We start from the raw sequence: 18040 nt of genomic DNA on the forward strand, positions 1-18040 counted from the left end.
ATGGAGCCTTGGCTAGGTTAGGGGCAATGGCAGTCACGGACGAGAGTATTCAGTAAGTATATACATCGTTCGTGCTTCAAGCTAATCGGGTGATTCCTCAGAATCGATCGTGTATTGAGTAACGAAACATTTGTGTTCTACGATATAGTTATTATTAGATAGGTTAGGTGGATCGTTTTATATGAATGACTGGTTTCATCGTGCGTACAGGGTGTCCCGCGACGTGTAATGCGTATAGGTTATGATTCTTTGTGAAAAAAAATAAATGGAAGGATAAGAGCAGTTTTTGAACGTGGGTTTGTTTTTAAAATGAACGATTTTCAAAATGTAGTGTACACGTAGGTAGTAAGTATAGCGTACATTTAACTTTCATATCAATAAATCAATGATAGTTCGTATGGATAAGAAACCAGTAGGTAATAAGTAAACTGCAACATAAATCACGTTTACGAACGTATCTATGAATAGAAAGAGATATACGTAGATTAATACAATTTATTAAGTTATTATGTGTTTAACGTGCACCTGGTACAGGTTCAAAGTTGATTTTTTTCGAAGATGAAGACATATTTAAAAATATTCGTACTTCATATTTCATCATGGAAGATCATTTTGTGCTAGATAATATGGACTATACATTACGAGCCATCCTGTATAGCGACGTGCAAAAATCTGTAGTTGGATGAATCTTTCGCTATATTCTCTTCGTGCGTAATTTTCAATAATTTTTTAAATATAATGATAGACGTTATTTTCATTGATGATATCATCTTTTTTTCTGCGCGATATGATAATTCGTACATTGATTAAGGTCTATTTTGAATCAAATTAAGACTTTTACACGCTACTGTAGAACATACACAGTAGAAAATAATTGAAGTTTCTGGGCTGCATAACGTGGATAACTCGATCTGATCGTAAAACTTAATGCGTAATCGATTCCTTTTTGTTTTTTATGTAGAAAGAAATGTTTCGGTTAGAAACAAAGATCATTAAATTAGCCCATATGATGTTATTGTCGAATTAAATTCACAGTATACGAAAGTGTTGATGTTATAAAATAAATAATTGATATCATAAAATGTACCATGTACACCAGTTATAAATGTATTTTATACGTTAAATTGTAATAGTTTAATGAACGAGGAAAGAAAGAATGAAATTAATTTTAGTAAATAATAATAAACTTCTGTATTACGATCCTGATCACTATAATGTTCCGCGTTGTAAGCAGATAACATAATCGTTAAACGATTATTCTGCTTCTGGAATTAAACCATTTATAGTGTGTTTTATCTCTTTTATTTTGAGAATCTTTGAAATTGGTATACCACTTTCTTCCTTATTTTCCTTCTTGTGTATCGATACATGCATTATGAATTCCTTGCCAATTCGTTCCCTATTTTTAACATTGCCTTCTACATTCTTAACATCTTAAAAATAACATGTTATATCAATTATATTAAATTAATTACAAAATTTAGAGCAAAACAAATCTCTGTATACATAATAAATATTAATTACACAATATATACGCGTGTAATATTATAATTAGTTTAAGTTCAATTTTTGCAATGAAATACGTGTCCAAAATTATATCTCGAGTATCGAGAGAAAGAGGTTCTCTCGACGTGGCCTCGCATCAACCCCCGCTGAGGGTCGTAGTGTTAAAGCAGTAGCGTGACTCCGCTTGGCCATCCCCTCTGCTCGATTGCCAGGGACAAACAAAAGCGTCTTGCGGTCTAGCAGCCAGGTTCCGTGACGATGCGGCACAGCCGCGAGACCACAGGACCACCCGATGTGCCGGGCATCCGAATTAATTATTTGTTTTAATATAAGATCCGCGGGGTGTGATTTAGTTGGCCGCCACGGGGCCAAGCGGACGGGTTGCGGGCATAAACAAGCCGGTCTGCAAGTTAAAACCGGCGAACAAAGTGCATGCCGATCGTCTCTTGCTCTGAAACGAGTCACTGGCCTCTGAAACGAGCGCAAGGTGATCGGGGTGCGAGACGTTCAATGGTCCGAATATGGAATTATGATCGAGCCGAGATAAAGTTGGTGTTGGAAGTCAACGGGTTTGATACGGTAAAATTGGCGATCCTCGAGTTGAAAGAAGAAATTTAATTTTAGATTCTGATCTAATTCAATGCGTGTATGCATGTACCGAATGACTGGAAAATTGAGAAAATATCGATTGTAATGTGAACGGTGTAATGTGATTGATGTTTGATTATATTTATGCTTGTTCGATGATCAATTGACGATTGAGATTTGCTGAAATGTGCAAATAACACAGTCGCGACATCTACGATTTTATCGTAGGATCCATTCGGCATGCATGAAAATATCGAAGATGGAATGTTTTGAAGGCGTTTCCAAGATTTCAAGTTTGATTTTATATCTTGGAATATCTTGTTTTAAGGATATTGATTAATGATAATTTATGGAAGTGTAATAAATTATATTTTCTTTTCTAACGGTATAAATTTTTAGATATTCGACGCGTAATTAACTCCTACATTTTTTCTGCGGTATCTTTTTCTCTCTCAAGAACATGTTCAAGTATTTATACTTTATTATTAGTAAAATAATTTTTCTTTTATTATTATTTTTAATGATTGAATACGCTAAAAGAGACACTCATTTGCATATCTGGAATTTTATCCTGCTCTTTTTACCGAGATGTTGCAAAGGATTAATTTATGTAGAAAGTAGGAAGGTAAAAAGATATATTCCTTTAAATCATTCAACTGTTTCCTCTGCTATCTTTTTTTCCTTTTTTCTTTTTCTTTTTTTGTTTTCTTTATGAAGCACAAGGAAGAGACATAACTTGTTCCAGTTGCGTGACTTGTCCTGTGCGTTAAACTCGTTAGTAAAACTGTCTATGTAGCACACCTGTATCAAGAAATATTTGATGTCGGGATAAAAGATTTATTTCGAACCACCGATGACTGAAATTAGGACTTACTATAAAACCTGTCTAGATTTATCATGCAAAACTCAATAATAAACTTTAAAGCCTTCTTATTTAAATCCAGCTACTTCTTTCTTTCTTTTATAAAAATAAAATTCAATACTTTTCGTAAAAAAATTTTCCTTTTAAAAAAACCATTCAGATTCTTCTATCTCCATTCTTTTCATCAGTAAAACAATTGATTTTTTTTTTAATGTTCCAATCTAACAAAATTCCAAATAAAAAATTATAATATAATAAATAATATTGAACACAAAGTTCAAACGTTAAATTCCCCTTTTTGAATGACTTCGTGAAATTTTATAAACTCGACATAATTTTACCCTGAATCATATATAATCCATTTAACATAACCTCGACCGAATATCCAACCCTCAGATAGAATCGTTATCCAAGAAGATCAGACAGAGCTTTCTATCGATTCAAAAGCCAACGATGATGGTCGTCGACAATTACGAGTCAATTAATTAATTACGACGGACACACCGCCGGTTGATCGTACGCGAATATATTCCCGGGTCCAACTAGTCAAGACCATTAAGCGCGTTTATACTGAAAGCGTATAAATTCCACCCTATCGGACGATCGACGCTGAAATCGAGCATAAATAAACGGCAAACTGCCTCACCAGCTGTCCGGCACGACGCGTTAAAAGGCGCTCGTAAATCTCCCACGTAGCTGTCAATAATGTAATTAGCATAAGAAACGTGGACTCTTATCCGCGGACACGATACTCGCTAATACTTATTGGCATTTTTATATTAATGAATATTAATCGTTCTTATATGCGTGACGATCTGATTGCGATATCGCATCTCGATCACTTTTACAATATGATGTAAATCTTCGTTTTGACGGCGGAATTGTTTCACATTTGAAAAACGAAGGGAGAAGATTAGAGATTTATTAAGAAGATGGGGACATTAAATGTAAGTTGAGTTTAATTTATCGAAAGTTATTAAATAAGATTTTCGAATTTTTATTTATGTGATTATTATACTTTTGTCTCAATGTTGTCGAATATAATATATATGTAACGTATATATTGCTCACGTTAATACTATTGTAATAATAAAATAACTTAAAATATTTATAAATTATATTTTTTAAAATCATTAAAAGTATCTTCACCTTCATCTTTGCCCTTCATCTTTTAAATAAATTTTTATGAAAACAAGAGATGAATACTACTTACGGCATAAGGTATCGATATCCTTGTTGAGAAGCAACAGAAAAAGGGGAAAGGCCTAAAATCAGAATCGACCTCGGCCTGGGAAGCTCGTTAATGGAGGAAAGGTCGCGTGTAGAGGAGAGTAACGTTCAGAGCTATTGGCCAGCATCAGGAGGTCGGCAGTCCACTAATCACCGCTAATGTTAATATTATGCAGCGACCACAATGCTCTACGTGGAACCTCGATAAACCACAGGCGGATCTCGTCGAGATGCATGCATCGCTCGCATGCGAGCCCCTTGTTTCAGCCATGGTATATCCGTGATTCTTCTTCCTCTTATTCGGCCGTAACACGATGGACTTGAATCATTCGACGCTTCCGTGTTTCAGTCAGCTTGAAAGAGTTTTTGTTTTCAGTTAATAATTGCAAGTTGCATAGAGATATAATTTCGTTTTGACTGATTTCAAAATAATTATTTAACTTTATGTGTTATGTTACTTTGAACAACGAGATTGAATTTATCTTAATCAACAATCAAAGAAGAAATATTTATTTTTGTCACATTAACAAATTTTGAACTATAAAATAGTTGAATAATAAAATGAATACTGAATACTTGAATAATAAAATGATGGTTATTTAGTTTTAGTAATATTTATTTGCTTAATGTTACTTTGAATAACGAATAAAAGGATTAAAAATTTATCTTTATGAACATTTAAAGAAGAAACGTTTATTTTTATCATATTTATATTTTCTTAATTATGAAAGAATAATAAGATGAAATTAAAATTTTGTATATTTTTGTAACACTTTGATATTACTTTCTTAGATAAATCACTACAAAACGAAAATATTCCTACATCAAACTTTCTGTCATCAAATCCTACCAACATAATGCTCATTCTCATCATACCTTTGTAACTTTCCATCAAGTTTCGCATGTACACTATTATCTCGAAGCGTAACTCTATTACAACATCTCGTCTCGTTATCTGCGGGAAGAATAAAGGGAATCATGGCTTCCGCTTGTACGTTGAAGCTCGGTTCATAGATCAGCTTGCGGTTTCTATAATTTCAGAGATTGAACGCCGCTTATACGCACCCGCATCCACGAAATCGCACTGCTCTTGCAGAGAAGGGAGAAATTAATACCCAGGCGAAATTACCATTTATTTCCACGTCCCCGGCAATCAGGGAATGCGCGGCTAAATGTTAATGGATGACCACTGACAGCAAATTGAATACACGCATCGATTTCAAGGCGATACTCTGCGTGTATACCGCGACGCGCCACTTGATCAACCGTTGACCTATCAACTCGTTCGTTCGTAGCGACATCGCCCGGACAAGAGATAGAATACACATTTCAAAAGAGACTCGCGGGACACCGTATTGCCACGGGTGGCCAATTAGAAATGCGCCAATAGCCGTGGTTGCGCTAGTGTGCGTGTGTGTCGCCGTTCATTGACAAGGAGTGCGGGTTTTATTCGTTCGATGAAGTATCGCGAATCGTCACGCGATTACCGTCTAAAAGGTAATAATAGCGTGCTGCCCGTCACACGTAATCGTGCAAACGTATAATGTTAATTACGCGGTACAGAAGATTAATTCGATTCGCGGCTGCCTTTTCAGTGTGGGAAACAGCAGGCGGAGTGTAATGGCTGCGCGAAGATGTATTTGCATCCTTCGTTAAAGTTTATCCTGATTGCTTGTTACAGTTTTAGTATATCTTTTTTGAAATCGTATTTGTGGGAAAAGAAAATGCAATTGGAATATTTAGATATTCAAGATTGATAATCTGCAAGTAAGTCTAACATAAAATATTTGGATATTTGAGGTTAGGTTAAGTTAGTTGGCTTTTAGAATATTGTGTAAAGGATTTTTTTTAAAAATATCATGTATTTGTATATTTAAGTTATTATTTCAGATAGATCTAATAGAAATAGATATCAATATTTAAGATATATCTCTAAATATCAATAATCTCTAATCTTAAAAAGAAAGTTGTTTCTGCATTGCTTCTTTCTAGACTTGTACTATAATAATTGATCATTCTGTTTTCATTTATGTTGTAATTATTGCCTAAAATTATTTAGCAGATTAAATAATTGAAAATTTTTTACTTTACAAGATATTTAAAATAGAATATTTAAGAAAATAGCTTGTTTAACTTTAAAAAGCTTTACTTTTCTGTAAAGCTAAAATTTTCTTAGAAAGAATATAATTTTGATTTATTGCTTTTAATAGTATCAATGCTAAAATAAACATATTTAGCATAATATAATTATATCATATTTATAAAGTATCATTTTGTAAATATCAATTGTTTCTCCATTGTCTTTGCAGATTTGTACTATAATAATTGATTTTAACATTTTGTGTTCATTTATATTGTAATTATTGTTTCAAATTATTAATTAGATTAACAATTTCTTATCTTATAAGATATTTTTAATAAAAAATGTACATGAATAAATGTACATAAATGTACATGAGTGCTTTATTTTTAATGAAAGATATAATATAATTTTTTTTGAAAGAATATAAATTTGATTTATTATTTCTGATATATAAATTCAATACAAAAACAAGCAATACTTAGGCAATATTTAGGCAATATTAGGCAATATTATCAAATATATCTCATCTATAAATATCAATAAACAAAAGAAGGATACTTCTTATATATATATAATACTTTCCTTATAGTTGTTTCTGTATTACTCCTTTTCATTATAACAATTCATCATTTCACGTTTATCACATACTTGGAAGATTTAATAATTGAAAATTTCTTGAAAATCCTGTTTTCATCTACAATTTTTTCTTCAATTCAATCTGCTGAAGAGAATATACCACCAATTTGTCGCCTTTCCAAAACATCCAATCAACATCCAGTGTTTTCTATAGAGTGTGTTGAAACATACGATGTGTGTTTGAATCTGTCAACAAAAATATCAAAAAGACAGCCATCAACTAGTACAAGCGAACACAATTAGTCATTTGTAATCAAACGACACGCTTCAAAAACATGTTCGCATAATACCACAATATACTCTCTGTTTCTCTTATACGCAGGAATTACGTTTCACAATACTCTTTCGAGTCAAACTGTCGGTTGCGACACATCCTCGCCTGAAATATATTCTCCGTAATATTAATTTATTGTACGTATCGGGCATCTACCGAAACAAGAACGAGTAGCAACTCTGTTGCAATGGAGAAGATAAATCGCGAAAAGATTCAAACTTATACCGTTCCAAGATAGCATTGTGATGTGTAATAAGAAGTTTGACATCAAAGGAAATTGCAAAGGATTTTATAAACGTCATCGCCGCACTTCAACTCTTGTTTGTTTGTTGGATACCTGTTTTGTGTATATCTGAACACATATGTCAGAGAATGTCTGAAAGAGATCTCTTCGTCTACATGAATAATTTCTTCTGGTATCTAAGAATATTCTTCACGTTGATACATCGTGGAATTCTATTTGATTAACACGATTATTGAAATGCATTGATCGGTATCGTGCGTGTTTGGTATTCAAGTTTAAATTTTTTAAAAATTCTTCCAATATCATTTTTTTCTCATGATTAGTTTGTGCAAGACTTAAGAAGCAAGTTAATAATTTTAATAGGTTTTTTTTTTTTCATAAAAGTGTTATTGAAATAAATGCTTTCAGTCATTTTCGTGATTAATAAACATTCAGTATGGCGTAAGAACGAAATATCATTAATGAGAATGCGAACAGTTTCTTCAATAAATATCTTTAAAAAACATTCTGTTTTACTTGATGATATAACTTCGTGATATTAAGTTATGCTGAAAGCAAAAAAATGATGGAATGGAATTTTAAATATTTTTTCATCTTTTTAACAACGATAGGAAGAAAATACGATAAGTTGTACATAATGACAAACAGAGGAGTTTTATATATATATTTTTTTTTTTTCATCAAATTGCACTAAAAAAAATTATAAATAACGATCATTATGAAATTTATTCATATGGTAACAATCTCATGATGTATTAGTTAATGCTTGGTATTCAGCTTTGATTGATTTACTTGCAAATTTCCCCTCTAATAACATCTTACGCGAGTTTAATCGCCATTTCATATACATTTAATTTCCGATTGCTCAAGATGCACTTTTCCAAGTATTTCTCCCTATCCATCATTGCAATTTTCCACGATTCCACTATACACGCCTCAAACATTTACCAAACATTTAATTCGTCGTCAAATATTCGGAACATCCTTTAATGGATCCATTATCCCGTGACTAATGAACTAACCTCGACAATTTATCGTAAGAATAGCAGGTATCACGGTGATCCCCAACGCCATCTATCGAGCCGGCTCGGCGCGCCGATAAATCTAACCTCACCGATCGAACCGGTAGCCTCTTCGAGAGATCGTATCTTCATTTTCTACGTTTCGTCGGGAGCCCGAGAAGAACGGCATAACAAGAAAGAAGAAGAAGAAGTTCTCGGTGACTATGAAAGAAGTTCGGAGAGCCGCGCGCGTCTTAATTAAGGCGGCGCAATGACAAAGCGGTGCGCTTTTTCTCCGTGTCTCGGGCTGAACGTGAACGTCGTGCGTTTCTGTGCGCGCGGAAAAAAGCGGGGGAGGGGTGACGGAGGGGCGCGTAGAGGTATTTCGGAATTGGGCTACCTTAATTGGGGGGGGGGGGACACTCGGTGGGGCGCGGGATGCGCTTTGTCAACGTGGCGCTTCCGTATTCACGTGATCGGGGCGTGAATTCCGCGTATTTAAGTGTCCGCCACGGCGTGCTCGCTTTCTCCTGAACCCGGGTAATGATCCCTTTGTCCGAGCCGAGTTGAACGCGACTTTAACTGAAAACGTCCATTCACCGAACGACAACGACGCTTTGCACCCTGAATATATTGCACCGATTGCGAGGGAAAGATAAGTACCGAAGACTGAGGTCCGTCGGAGCATCTCTCTTCCGGTGACCAGTCTCAGAGGGCCACCTTTTTTCCCACCTATCTCCTACCTTCTCCTACCTCCTGCACTCGTCCTCTTTCTTTCATTACTTTTCTTCTTCTTCCTCTTCTTCTTCTTCTTCTTCGTCGTTGTCGTCGTCGTCTTTCGTCATTCTCGCTTCTTTGGGAAGAAAGGAAGATCTGGAAATGGAAGGGGACAACGAGTTTATTCATCGAGCGTCGAAACGATGGAATACGGTCATAATAAGAACTCGAGGTTGGACGGTGGCGTTCAGTGGCACCACCACGACACGCGTTAAAAGCCGATTATTATTCCAGCTGCCGCGAGATCGCGCGCCACGCGGTTCTTCGATGGCGGACGAGTCACGTGGAAACCGTCAATTGAACGTGGAGAATGTATTATGCGGATGGTAAAATTGTGTTTGCCTCCCGCATGGGGGGATCTTCAATTGATTGTATACCCATGATTCGTTCAAGCATTGTCTTTTGTCTCGGAAATTGGATGGAAAAGTGAATGAAGCGAAGAAGACGTCTCCTGTGTAACGCGGTTTGAATGGAGAGTTTTTATCGATACGAAAGGGAAAATGTTTCTTCAAATGTTTTATTTGTCGAAGAATTTGTTCTGGATCGATACACGAATGGAAGATTGTTGGGAAATCTGATCCGTTCAGAGTGACGGGTGTTATGCACGTAACACTTTCCTTGTCTTTCAACTTTTTCCTTTCGATATTTAGTGAAGTGCATGCGGTTGAATCGAGTGGTCTTTTTATACGGTGAATTGATTTTGCGAGAGTTCCGATTAAAGAATGCTTTGTGAGGGCAATAAAACGCTTCTCTTAACAAGTCGAATGTTTTCTGTTAATTAAAAAGTGGAATCATATATAAGGGAATATCCCACTCATCCTCCTCGTATTATACGTATTCACTTTTGTATACCAAGAGATTTAATTTTTCCTTTTGATAACATATTCCAAGATTTTTTTAACGCGAAGTGAGAATTTTAAACGTCAAACAAAACAAATTAAAAGAAGAAAAAATTCATATATAAGATGTTTAATTAATCAAAATTAAACAAAATGAGGATCTTAATTATCTAAGATAAAACTTTCTTTAAAAGATAGTCTTTTCCTCAAATTTCACGAACCAGCCATTCTCACCCGCCGCGATAATGAAGTGATTTTCGTACTCCATCCAACCAACATTCCCAACTGCTCAATTTATTCACAACTGTTCACATTTCTCTCCCCCGCACATACCGATTCAACGATCCCGTTACTGCACACTGTACCCACTCCTAGAAGGCCGAGCAAAGTACGTGCAAAACGGCCGTGCAAAACAGATCCTTGAAACGACACACCGATCTAACGGCGGTTACTCGACGTTATCAGGCCTCGACCAGACTAAATATCGCGAGGAATTTCGTTCTTTTCACTTCCCTCCCATATAAAACTCGCCTAGATTTACTAACACACCGCGTTATCTCGTGCCGCTGTTTTTGCCGCGCATTTAAGCAACACCGACCTGTCTTCCCAGCCAACGAGAGCCAACGAGAGATCGATTCTCGACGTGTTTATTCGCGGATATGGAGGGAAAAAAATTAATTAACACCCTCCCACGGATAAGCGGCTTATGTTCAGATAATATTGGAAGCGGCCATCACTATTTAATAGACTGGTCGTGGTGGATCTAGGCGGGAACCACGGGTGTAAATAAACGCCTGGCGAGTGGCTCTATTAATAGGATTCCAGAGTGCTTAGCAGCACAGGCTGGAACGCTTTTTTTCCCCCCTCCCTCGTTGGAATCGTGGATAGATAGGGACGTAGTATCGGTGTTCTCGTTGCCGATCGGTCCAGAAGCAGATCTCGCCGCGAGATAATCGCGCGAAGATCTTAAGACTGTTAAGTACGAAGAGGAACACTCGAATGTGCCGTCAACTAGTCAACGACCGAGAAGTCGAGCCGATGGCGATGGACCTGGATACATCTTTCAGATTTCGAATCGAGGTTGCATCGATATGAATTTTAATCTATTTTCCGTGAATGTTGTTCCTGGCTTATCGAGACGCGTCGTGTACAGGGTTAATAATATCAATTTGTTACCAACTTGTTCCAGTTGTATCCGGTGAAGTTTAAAATTTCGTTGAATATAAAAAGATATGGAAGAAATATTTGGATTAAAAATGTGGAGATAATATAATGATGTCAAGAGAGAGAGAGAGAGAGAGAGAAGATGTATTCAAAATATATTCTGGATTTTTAATATTCAAGCTTCATATATAAAGTGAGAGAAGATCAAGAAAAAAGAGAAGGAAATAGATGGAATAAAGATTGAAAGAAATGAAATAAAAGAAATGAAAGTTTCACTGTTCGCATAGAAGTACGAGAAAAAAAAAAATAAAGAAGAATCTTCTATACGTTATGGCAAGAGAAGAACTTTTTGAAATGAAGTACACGTATGGTTTGATGGAACAGTTGAATGGAAAGGGATCCCGAGGTGAGAAGGTTGGAGGTTTTGACCTGGTGAACCAGATGTTTTTACAGTGATGTAATTGCTGGTAATGGAATGGATTTTACACGTTGAAAGATGAATTGTGACGATATCTTTTTTTTTTTTTTTCTTTTGTGAATAAGTCAGCAAAGTAATTTGTACCTGATCACTAGTTAATTGAGGAAATGTCAAAGGATTGTATTGTTAGGAATAAGATTATATAAGCGGGGAATTCTTGTACAAAAAGTTTGTACAAGTTATTATTAACTAATTATTAACTTTTTTGCAGTTGCAAACGTTGAATACGATCTTTAATAATTGCATAAGTGCTTATGATGTTAGAATGAGTTGTAAAATGTTATGTAACCTCACCTGTTAAAAGTTACAAGCTGTTGCAAAGTCATCGCACGTACAAATTATACACGATGTATTAAATATTTCTCCCAAATATCTCAAATTCAAATTTTATATTTCCATTATAATTTTTAATTTCCAATTGTGCTGTCTCTTCATTTCAATGTACACACTACTATAAACCATGAATTATATATCTACAAACTATGCACATTGAATACAAATTCAAATCAAAAAGGAATATCATTCAAAGATACTTGTGCAAGTATACAAGTCCTTCATCATTTCGATAAACATTAACAGTTTCCTAAAATAAATAAATTGTTCTTTCATCAAATCACACCCTCTACATCTTCGAAGCATTAATTTAAAAGGAAAACCAACAAACAAATGAAAACATGGGTCATAAAAACCTCCAATCAAACCCAGACATCAAAGAATCCAATTAATCCGTTTCCTGTCAATTCATCACAACCAAGGTGCACAACATAACACAAGCACCAACGTTCGCCACTAATTCACACCTCGGACACGATTACTGAAACATGTAAAACAACTCTTCACTTATCATAAAAAGAAAAAATAAAAAACAAATAAATAAATAAAAAGAGAAGAGAGAGAGAGAGAGAGAGAGAGAGAGAGAGAAAGAGAGAAATAAACCCAATCAAAGACACCATAATCATCAAGGATACTCCGATAGCCAACCTGTTGAGGCAACCGCGGGAAGCGTTGCATAAATCGCGGATGATAAAGCCAGGACTTGGGACAGAAATGGCCGTTAATTCAAGCATTATACGTTTAACGAAGGACTATTAATAGAGGAGGCCCGGTTGCAAGGGGACAAGCTTTTGAAAAGCGGCCTGCAGCGGCTCGCCACCACATATTTGCACGTAGTCGCAGATACGCGTATACCTGCCGTGACTCTGGCGGTAATTGCGGATTATATTACGGCTTAAAATAATGAAAATCTATTAGTTGGTAGCGGTCTGTTGCAGGAGACCACTCGTTTCGAACGCGTGTGTAATGAAACGGGCAAAAAGAGACAACGTTCTTCGATGGGGACGGGTAGATTCCGTTTCGCATTTAAGTGGACGTTTGTTAAATCGACCAGGGAACTGGAGCGCCCTCTCGAACGGCCATTTTTGTTTTTAGATCTACGAGGGAACACGTTTTCATTAACGCGATCAAACGCGTTTTTCTTTTTTTTGAAATCGCCGCCACCCGTTTCACTTTTTTTCTTTTTCCTTTTCGACGAGTCGATTTTTTCGTTCCGACGTTTAAAATGTGATAACTTCAAACGTTAACTATTTCTTTTTCAATCATTATTCACAACACGTTTAACGCTTGAAAACGCCGAAGAGAAAAGTCGCAAACACCTCTAACCCCATTACCCTTCATCATCAGCACCTCCCTCTTCATCAATCCCTCCCTCTATATAAAACGACCCCCGAACGCTCCCACCCACGCGCCATCCTCTCGAGCCATATATAATCACACGAAGCGTACACAGCGCGTTTACTCTCGTAAAACGGTCTATAGAGAAAATCTCTCGAGTCGAAGATGGAACGTACGTACACTCCGTGCATAGGAAGGAACGGGTGTCCCGCAGGAATGCGCGCACAAAGGAGGAAGAGGAGGCCGTCGTCTCGACGACGACTCTGTCGACGATCACCGAGGCCGGTGGGCCTCGCGGAGGGATCGAGCGAGCGGCGTCTCGGTCGGTCGGGGTCGGTGACTCGAACGGTCGCCGATCCGTCAGTCGATTACTCCGGGGATCTTACGTGAACATGGAAACAGGTTCTTGGAATCCGGTTCTCGATTCTACATACGACTCTAATCAACGCGGCTAGATTGCTGCATCGTATAGGCGGCCTGTTATATACCTGTACGTACGCCGCGTTGCGTTCGTTATTCCCTTCGTTATTCTCCGAGGATCGCCCGTTCGTTTCTTTCTTTCGCCACGAATCGGTTCGTCCGCCATGCTGGAGAGATTAGATTTCGGATACGCAGAAATAGAGAGATCCTCTTTTTTCGGATGGTGACGTTAATCATAATAATGAATTTAATGAATTAAATATACGAAGAAGCATCTTTTATATATATAAAAGTTCTCCAGGTTGCCTCGTCTCAATTTACAATCGTATTATGCATCTTCGGAACCGGTCGATCCCGGTTTCACCCCGAAAAAACACCAACATTGTTGCCAATCTCCCTCTCGATAGGTTTTAAAGGAAATGGCTGTTGTTTGCCGCTGATCGAGCAAACGGATAGCGATTTTATGCGAATGATTCGGCCGGCCACGGTAGCCGCCAATTATCGTTAATTGAGATCCCGAAATTGCAACGCGGAGGCGCAGCTGCCGCGATGGATACCGATCGAGGGATCCAGAGAGACGAGAGAGGATCGAAGCGGTTCTTCAGCCGGGGTAGAAGTGATCGAGCTCTCGTCTCCTCCTGCGTTTGTCTGTGTGGCATCGTAAACGCTAATTTATATCAATCATAGCCTCTGCCTACAACGTTGTCGCCACGGGAGGCTATCGATTTTACTCTTTGCGTACGAGGATACTCGTGCGGTGCGATTATTGTATTGCGCGGTGGATGGGCGAGATAAAGCAGAGGTTTTCGGGTTTCTCGCGGATGTTGGGGGACGTTTAGTAGGTAGGTTTTGAATTTATAGACATAGTTTCGGTTCGTACCTAAGAGGATCGATGATCATGTTGCAACAACTGCTGAGACGAGGATAATATTATTAGCTTAGGAATTTGAAACGAGTAGCTTTTAGGCTGATGAGTTTATCTTATTTGTTGAGGTTTTAATCATCCCGCTTCTATAATTGAACGGTTAATATTGTCGAGGTTTTTTTCTATTTTCTGTTCAACGCGTTGTTTCGTGGAATGCATCTGATCAAGAAGAATTACGGTGAATCTGGCGCGCATATCGAAAGTCCTTATTAGTTATTCGATCGAATGAAAAAGAAACGTTCGCTTCTATTAATGATAAGTGTACACTGTCAGCGTGAAGCATTATTATAATAAGCATGCACAGTGCAAGAGGTGAAACTCTGTCTTGTTGTAACTGTTTCAAGCATAGACAGGGTGAGACCATTGATCGAAAGGGACTATATAATCTCTGACAGAACGAAGGAGTACGTACATTGAACGGTTGTGGAAGAGTTTATCATAGCGCGAGATCATATTTCTTGTCCCAACCCCCCTGTAATTTCTTCTTGTTCTCCATATTTAAACAAGTCGACCGAGAATCCATTGCGTGGACGTAGGATCGATTAAAGAGGAGAATCAGCTTCGAGCAGTGCAAAAGCTACTGCTGCTTATGCTACATAGTGTGCCGGATATCCTTTGATCGTTCAAGGCCACGATGTTTCTCATGGGTTTTCTATGATTCTAGAACAAACAATATAACTCGAAATGTAAAAATATTGGTTTAATTTGATAGGTATGTTTAATCTTCTGATGATATTTTTCGCTTGAAAAAGCAGAATTTTGTAAGTATTTCGTAGTAGAAATATTAATTTTGTATATTTGATTAATTTTACAAACATTTTAAAAGTACGTAACGAATATTTTATAAAAAATAAAAAAAAAAAAAAAAAAAAAGATAATTTCGATTGTAATTTTCGAGTTAAAGATATTCCCAATATTTTAAATTCTGTTGAAGTAAAATAAACATTGACTTTAATTAGATGAAAAACACACACAGTAAATTCAATATAAGTGTACGTAGGTAAACTTTTCGATATATTTTAGAACAGATTTCATCGACGTGTAAAAAACGAAAAACGAATTTGATTCAAGTGTAACACTCGATTAAAAAGATACAAAATATGTTATGAGAACATGGAAATTGCAGCGGTCTTTAATCAATACAGGATATCAAAAATATTTGCCTCCAAGTATTAGTGTATTCAGCTAATGCAATTATTTACACAGTTTGCTTAATATGGATTTTCATAGGTCGTGTAACAAGGTTTACAAGGTTTGTTGAACGTTGTTGTTCAATAAGATATAACAAAGAATTACCTGTTTTAAATAACCTGTTTAGCTTCTATATATAAATATACACACACACATATATATATATATATATGCTATGAGATCGTAAATTAACTAAAATGCATCCCGAACGTAAAAATCATTTATGACTTAATTTATCTGAAATTTTTTTCAAGATATAATCCTCACCGTGTAAAAACAACCGCTTATAGATTCTACTTTCCAGGACCTGTTTCTCCCAAGCCTCTCTGTTTTAAATATAACAAAAAAAAAAAAAAATTCTTATCTACTTGGCTCGATACTTGTTATCTCTCCTTTACACGTTTCAAATTTTCACTTGAAATATGTAAATTTCTTTTCACGATTGATTTCAACGACTTCGTTATTTTATAATTCCACCTGCTTATGCGTCGCGCTGCATTACTTACGAGTACATTTTAAGAGCATGAAATTATTTATCAGTAACAAAGAAATTAACCGGTGATATACAACAAACAAAATATGAAATGTTGCGCACGTACGTGTTCGTCAGGTGTTGGCCGAGGTATATATATACACTTTGTGTTTACCAACCGTATAAATATAATGGTAACGAGCAATTATCGAACGCAGGTCCGATTCCCAGGAAGAAAAGCGGCCCGACAAAGAAGAAAAAAGCGATGGTTTATCGGTGTCAATGAGACGCGTGCGGGCCAGAGTCCTGATCCAAGGTTGTCCACCTGCTGCGCTATCTATCCGATGTACACACAGTGTGTCCAACGCCCCGGCACGGGCGCGACTGCCTCGAGAAGAGACATCTTGTTTGGATGGAGAGTCGTGGGATCTAAGCGGAAATCTGTAACAAGAGGAGAAATCAGATTGTCCTGAACGCGCCGCAAAGATAAGGAAAGTCGAATGTAAAGAGAGAGAAAAACTTATTATATAAATCAACTTGAAATATTTACGAAATACGTATAGCATTAACGGGTCAATGCGCTATATCTTGTTCGGGAAAACATTTCGTTTCCCCCTTTGAGTAATTAATAAGAACAATTTATAATTCCTTCAAAAGAATTTGGAAAGGTTAATCAATTAACTTTTTAACAAGTATAATTTATAACCTGTAAAGGAATTTGGCGAAGTTCGATCGCTTTTAATTTTTTTTATCGAGATGGATTTTCAAGGATATCTTCGCGCGATAATTATTCTTTATTTACTTAACCGTTCACAACCGACGACTTTTATCAATTTCCATTTACATCGTGACACGTCGTAACGATGAAACGATCGATCGGGCGTACGTGTCGCCATCTGTATCGCCGTGACAAATATTTCGTATTTATCGGTGGATTCTTTTAATTTGCAGTCAGGGAACGAGTAGTTTCACCTGTTCGAAACGCTTCCACGCGGCTCACCTGTTGTTTTCGATCCCGAGACCCGTCACGGGATTATTAAGGATTTCGTGGACACGAGAGGGCGCAGCCAGCAAGAAGACCAATTAAATTTCGCCCGTCACGAAGCGAATCCCTCGGTTAAAGAAGCTGCTTGCTTAGGGCCCCCTCGAGAATAATGTACCGCATTCCAAATGAGGAGATTTACACAATCGGGGCGGCGGCGGACCCTCGCCCGAAGCAACAAGTCTTTTTGCCGGAACCGTTCCAGCGATCGTTCTTCCCTGCATTTCTTTTTTCCCACCTGGATCCACCGTCGCGGCAATTAGGAAGTCCCGATTTCTGAATTACGTTCACCCGCCGTTTTTTTATCGCTCCTTAGATCGCTAAAGGCCCGCCAGAGTCGAAACAATCCACTTGTTCGATCACGGAATGGAGAAACGAAGAGGAACAATCGAACGACGGAATCCAACGACAAAGGTTGGTATATTTGTATATTGGAATATTGCGTAGAAATTTTAAATTAATCGTTGCCACGATAGTTAGCGATTATTAGCACTAAAGGAGGGGGGAGGGACTCTGATTATCTTATCTCTTTTGATCTCTTTAAAAATGTTCGCAAGATGTTGTTTGCCAGCCACGGCGGAACAGGTTTGAATATTAAATGTTTGGAAATATCAGTCGCTTTATTCTGCCTGATATT

The 18040-nt window shown here is 37.1% G+C and overlaps 3 long non-coding RNA genes across 3 annotated transcripts in view; 1 reads left to right on the forward strand and 2 right to left on the reverse strand.

Annotated features, from left to right (window-relative positions):
• The first annotated feature begins 5589 nt into the window (after window positions 1–5589).
• LOC147657137 (uncharacterized) lies at window positions 5590–16910 on the forward strand. The gene is made up of 2 exons (XR_015292961.1): window positions 5590–5953; window positions 16580–16910. It is a non-coding gene; the product is annotated as an uncharacterized LOC147657137 (long non-coding RNA).
• Window positions 6677–18040, reverse strand: part of LOC147657138 (uncharacterized) — a 130605-nt gene continuing 119241 nt past the window's right edge. Inside the window, exons 4-5 of the long non-coding RNA XR_015292960.1 lie at window positions 9088–9297; window positions 6677–7091 (exon numbers count right to left, since the gene is read on the reverse strand). This is a non-coding gene — a long non-coding RNA (uncharacterized LOC147657138). The remainder of the gene's footprint in view (window positions 7092–9087; window positions 9298–18040) is intronic.
• LOC147657139 (uncharacterized) lies at window positions 15062–17272 on the reverse strand. Its single transcript, XR_015292959.1, has 3 exons — window positions 17068–17272; window positions 16541–16802; window positions 15062–15358 (listed from the first exon to the last, which is right to left on the reverse strand). It is a non-coding gene; the product is annotated as an uncharacterized LOC147657139 (long non-coding RNA).

Source organism: Apis florea, unplaced genomic scaffold, assembly GCF_048593485.1.
Source record: "Apis florea isolate Af1SG1 unplaced genomic scaffold, ASM4859348v1 contig_3203_pilon, whole genome shotgun sequence".
Taxonomy (NCBI): Eukaryota; Metazoa; Arthropoda; class Insecta; order Hymenoptera; family Apidae; genus Apis; species Apis florea.